Below are 6,000 nucleotides of genomic sequence, written 5' to 3'. Positions count from 1 at the left end.
TTACAACAGTGTTGAGCTTGGAGCGTGCAGCGGTCTTCTGGAGCTTGATTTTTTTTATTGATGTATTTTCCTTTCAGCATTGTACTCAAATGATTATATTAGTGGATATATGATGATGACGTTGCCTTTGTGAATTGGGTAATCTTGTGGTTATGCTCATTACAAATTAAACATACAAAAAAAATCCTCCTTATAAGATCCCAGGATCGAAATCTGGCGTATGAACGCTAGGAGCCGAGAATGGGGTACTATGGAGGCTGTCGGCACCAGATTCGGCAATCGGGATTCCTGTGAATCCGATTTCCGGGTTTGGGGCGTGACAGACCCCATCAAGTTTTTAATGACAAGGCCGATGTTATTAGGAAGATTGGCAAAGTGGATATTGTTGCTATCAGAATACATGATTACATAGGAGTCAGCAAAGGCGGTAAAGGGGCAGGCAGTGGCAGACTTTCTGGCAGCTCACCTAGTAACAGATAATGAAGTCATTCTTGATGAATTTCTTGACGAGCAAGTCATGATGATCGAATCACCAAATTCATGGCAAATGTTTTTTGATTGTGCATCACGAGCAACAGGAGTAGGTGCCGGAGTGATATTTATCACCCCCAAGGTGATTTATTGCCTTATTCCTTCACGTTAAGTACCGCATGCACAAATAATAAAGCCAAGTATAACACCCTCATCATTGGAATGGAGATAGCCAGCGAATTGAAGATAAAGGCACTGTGGATTTATGGGGATTCCAAGTTGGTTATAAATCAGTTGACGATTGAGTTTAAAACAAGAAAACAAGAGCTTCTGCCATACTGTAAAAAAGCGCAGCATTTGTTAGAACAATTCCTGCACATCGAAATCAAACATGTACCACAGTGCGAGAATGCAATGGTAGATGCTTTGGCTAGCTTAGTAGCGGCGCTATCTTGCCCAGATCGAAGCCCCCTGCAGGTGACAATGAAGAAAGAAGATTTTTGCCTTCACCAGAAATCATCAGTGAAGCCATTGAAGCACTCCCCATATCGTGTCTAGAGGTGACAACCGACAATTGGCGTCAGCCTTTTATTGATTATCTCAAGTATGATATCCTACCAGAAGATCAAGTGTTAAAACTGCAAATTAAACAGAGATCGAAAAGATTCGTTATGTGTAATGAGACGTTATATAGAAGATCTTACAATGAATATTGTTGCGATGTCTAGACGAGGAGGAAGCAGGTCAAGTATTGCAAGAGGCACATTCCGGGGAATGTGGGGCACATTAGGCTGGGCGAAAATTATTCCATCGAGTACATTGAATGAGATATTATTGGCCCACAATGTTTAAAGACACTATAGATTATGCGAAGCGATGCCACGAATGTCAGATTCATGTGGATATTGTAAGACCCGTATTCTAGACCGTACCGTTCCGTAGGCTTCCACGGTACTCCCGGTCGAATTTCGGCAACCCTCAACCTGTTATCGGCATTTGCACGCGGTCCTAAGTTATGTCCCTTATATCTAAGTCGACTCAAACCAAGACTTGTATCCTTCCGACCGCGCCGTCGCCGCGGTTCCGATGCCGCGTCTTGCGCGTCGAGGCGATACCCAAGCTAGGAGATGTGGGCCCGCGTTCAGTTCGAGAAAAACGCCGTGCGTTACAAATCCCAAGAGAATCTATCATATCAAAGGTCAAGTACACTCCCATCACTCACCATCACTCACACTCATCCCCAAGTACAACAACCTTCTCCAAAAGTCAACATTTTCTTACAACAGAGTACCTACTTACATCACTCACCATCCCTCTCTCCCATCACTTCTCTCCCATCATCTCTCTCTCTCTCATCTCTCTCTCTTTCTCTCATTTCTCCCAAGTTCCATGGGAGCAACTCATGTCCATGGCTTCCATGGGAGAGAGTAGTGTGGTCCACCTTTCTACCACCCGATCCCACCATCATAAGCTCATCTAAACCATTGAAATTGTCCCTTTGGGACTCTATCATGCATTGGCGGAAGAAGGAAGGAGAGATCTCGAGGTGGGTGAGTTTATTTGTTATTTGTTTTTGATGATTTGAGGGCCCACATGTGGTGGGACCCATCTTGATGTATGCATTTTCTGAGGGAGGGCCCAATAGTGACGGGGTCCTCCCCTTCACATTTCTCTCTCTCTCTCTCTCTCTCTCTCTCTTTCCCTCTCTCTCTCTTTCCTTTTGTTTGTGATATTGTGGCCCATCCGTTGATGCTTAATACTCAACCGTCCATCCATAGCTGGTGGGTCCCACGTGTGTGGACCCACCTGAAATCAGATTAGTTGGAGTACCTCGCACCAGCATATAGCTGGATTGATGTCAGCAAGTTCTGCTGGTCCCACCACGTTGTGTGTGTTACATTCTACACCGTCCATCCATTTTTAGCAGGTGTGTGGGACCCACCCATAGGTGCTGCACGTGTGGGATGGGACCCACCTTGATCCCCATGTCTGATCATCTAGACCATTCATTATACGTACATCCGGTCCCTGGACGTTAAAAAAAAGAGAAAAGAACAGAGAATGAAGATATTATATAATATATATTAACTTGATATTATATAATATATATTAACTTATATATAATGTTATGGTGGGCCTCATGTGGGACCCACCTCATATGGACGTTAATTGGCCGGTGTAAGTCACACCTACTACATGGCTGATGTCAGCCAGTCCGTGGGACCCACCTTAATGAATGAGTTTCGCACCCACACCGTCCATCTGGACGGTGCTGGGTGGAGCGCACTGTGATGCATGTGCTCTAATCTACGCCGTCCGTCCTGTTTTGGACGAGCAGCAACGCTACTATAGCGATGTCACCAAGCTCTGCGGGTCCCATCCGGCATCAGCACCATCCATTCACATAGACGTTAGATGGTGGGGCTAGCCGTGATGCATGGGCTCCATCTGCACCGTCCGTGTAGTGGACCACGTCATTCAGTCCACGTGTGGTTTTGATCACACTATTTGGTCCAGATTTGGACAGTTGGCCCCATCAAAATACTTACGTTGTAAATTCATGCTGTCGGTCCATGTGGGGGCCCACACGTGATGCTTGTGTCTTATAACCTCGTGGACCCCAAAACGTGGCCCACCTTGAGGACAGGCAATCCAGACCGTCCATTTGTGGTCCTCACCAGCGGCAGCAGCTGCCGCATACGTCAGCAACTTCTTTGGGTCCCATCTGAACCGTGGACCCTACATAATATATGTATTTTGTCCCAACCGTCCATCTGGACGGTGGGGACCCCACCTAGCTGCTGTATTGTCATCAGCAAGTTGTGTGGGTCTGATCAGAGGTATGTGTTATATCCAAACCGTCCATCCAATTGGCAAGATTGTCTTAAGATTGAGGCTGAAAGTGAAGCAGATTCAAATCTCTAGTGGGCCACGTACGTGGACACCACCATGATGTATTTATTTCATCCACACCGCCCAGATTATGCTGGATGGTGCTGGACAATGTTTGGATGGTGCTGAACAACATTTGGACGGTGTTGATTTACCTGGATAATGTATGGATGGTGCTGACTTACATGAGGAATGTTTGGATGGTGCTGATTTACATGGACAATGTTTGGACAGTGTTGATCATCGTACGTGGGCCATGTGTGCAGTGATATGCATGTTACACCTACAACTATTGAAATGATTTTTGGTGCGGCCCATATAATGAGGCCCACCTTGATATATTTGTGGCCGTCCATGAGGCTCGCCTTGATGTATTTATGGCCTATCCACGAGGCCCACCTCGATGAATTCATAACTCGTCCATGAGGCCCGACGTATTGTATATGAGGCTCATGTAATACGGCCCACTCGATGCTTGTATGGCCCATGTGGTGTATTAGAGGGCCTACCTGTTATGTATTTGCAGTCTTTGTCGAGGTCCAATATAATGTTTTTTATGACCCACCTTGATATATTTGTGGTCCATCCTTAAGGCCCGCCTTGATATATTAGTGCGGCCCATTTGATGCAGCCCACTTGATCGAATATGAGGTCCATTGGTGTAGCCCATTGATGCAACCCACTATGATGTAATTATGGCTATATGATGAGGCCCGATGCGATATTTATGTGGTCCATGAGATGCGGCCCATTGCGATGTGTATGGTGATGTATTCGAGGTTCATGGGCGAGGCCCATTGTGATGTATTCAAGGCCCATGAGCGTGACCCATTGTGATTTGTTTGAGGCCCTTGTATGAAGCCCAACGCGATATATGAGGGGCCCATGAATGGGGCTCAAAGTGATGTATGTGTGGTCGGAAACATTGTGTATAAATCCCTGATGTGGGACACTCCTTAGGAGCAATGTCGGTTAAATGGCCACATTGATAGACAGTGATGGTTTAATGTCCACATTGTGACCTTGCATTAGGCCTTGTTAGGCCCATTCTTACCTATCCCGATTGTCGTGACCGATTTATCAATTCCAATTATTGATCGATTCCTATTGTTGTGACTGATTACCGACTTGATTGCCGTGACCGATTTGCCGATTCTAATTATCGATCGATCCCGATTGTCGTGACCGATTTGCCGATTCTGATTATCGATCGATCCCGATTGTCGTGACCGATTTATCGATTCTGATTATCGATCGATTCGATTGTCGTGACCAATTTGTCGATTCTGATTATCGATCGATCCGATTGTCGTGACCGATTTGCTAATTCTTATTATCGATCGATCCGATTGTTGTGACCGATTTGCCGATTCTGATTATCGATCGATCCGATTGTCGTGACCAATTTGTCGATTCTGATTATCGATCGATCTCGATTGTCGAGGCTAAGTATCGAGGCCGACTCCGATTGTCGAGGCCGAGTGTCGATTTCGATTATCGAGGCTGATTTCAATGGTCGAGGCTGATTGTCGGGACCTATATGGTGTATATGCGACTCGTAGTTGAGGCCCATTGTGATGTATGTTAGGCCCATCGTGATGTGTATTAAGCTCTTTAGTGAGGCCCATGGTGTTGTATATTTAACCCTTGTGTGAGGTCATGGGTCCACTATATGTTAGGATTTATGAGGGCCATTCATTGGGGGCAATGTTAGTTAAATGTCCACATTGTCGAGACCGATTGTTGATGCCAATTGTCGGTGCTAGTTATTGATACTGATTATGAGTATGTGACAGCATAGCATCACGATACATGCCCATGCGCATCATCTGCATGTTTGTTATGAGATGTGGTTGACCATTGCATATGACATTGGGCATGTTGTTATGAGATCCCTGATAGGCGGAGATTGTCTCACATGAGTACACGGTATGCACAGGATTGATGCATGACTAGATTGTATGACTCATGCATCTTACATTGTGTGTTGTGATTACTGTACGCCCTAACGACATCAGGGTCGTAGCCTCCACAGGTATTTTGTGGATGGCCAGATGGGACACTGGAAATCTGTTTTACATGGGGTGCTATAGATATCCCTGGGTGAAAGTCCCTAAACCCTCTTGGTTCCAGAGGTTGCTCCAACGTTTAGACCGAGTGGATGCATGAGTGCATGAGGGCCGTATACCGTTAGGCCGTGTCTCCCACTGTGTCGTGGTCGGTTGGAAGGGGGTACGGCCTTACCTGCCCGAGAGGAGGGGGCATTGCTAGGCTGAGTCTGACCAGCTCGAGGAATGGGTCCGCTATCGACCAGCCGGGCCCGATATTGGTAGGCGGATAGTGAGGTCTCTTCCACTCATCTTGTTGCGCACGATGGGGCGGCAACCTGGTTTGGAGTGTAATAACCCCGGTGATTTCCCAAAGAGTAACTGTACTGATATGTGGACTTATTGAGTAGGAGTGCATACTCATGCATTTGTTTCATTCACTATCCACTCAGGCTGGTGGTGTGCAACTAATTGTTGTGTACCTTCGCATAGCCAGGATTTTGGTTGGGGGCACGACTAACCTGAGATCATGAGTTTACCACATTGAGTCTGACTATCCAAATTTAGGTATGGGACTGGTTTGGATAGA

Source organism: Magnolia sinica, chromosome 18, assembly GCF_029962835.1.
Source record: "Magnolia sinica isolate HGM2019 chromosome 18, MsV1, whole genome shotgun sequence".
In the NCBI taxonomy this organism is placed as follows: Eukaryota; Viridiplantae; Streptophyta; class Magnoliopsida; order Magnoliales; family Magnoliaceae; genus Magnolia; species Magnolia sinica.
Note: the sequence above shows the minus strand (reverse complement) of the source record.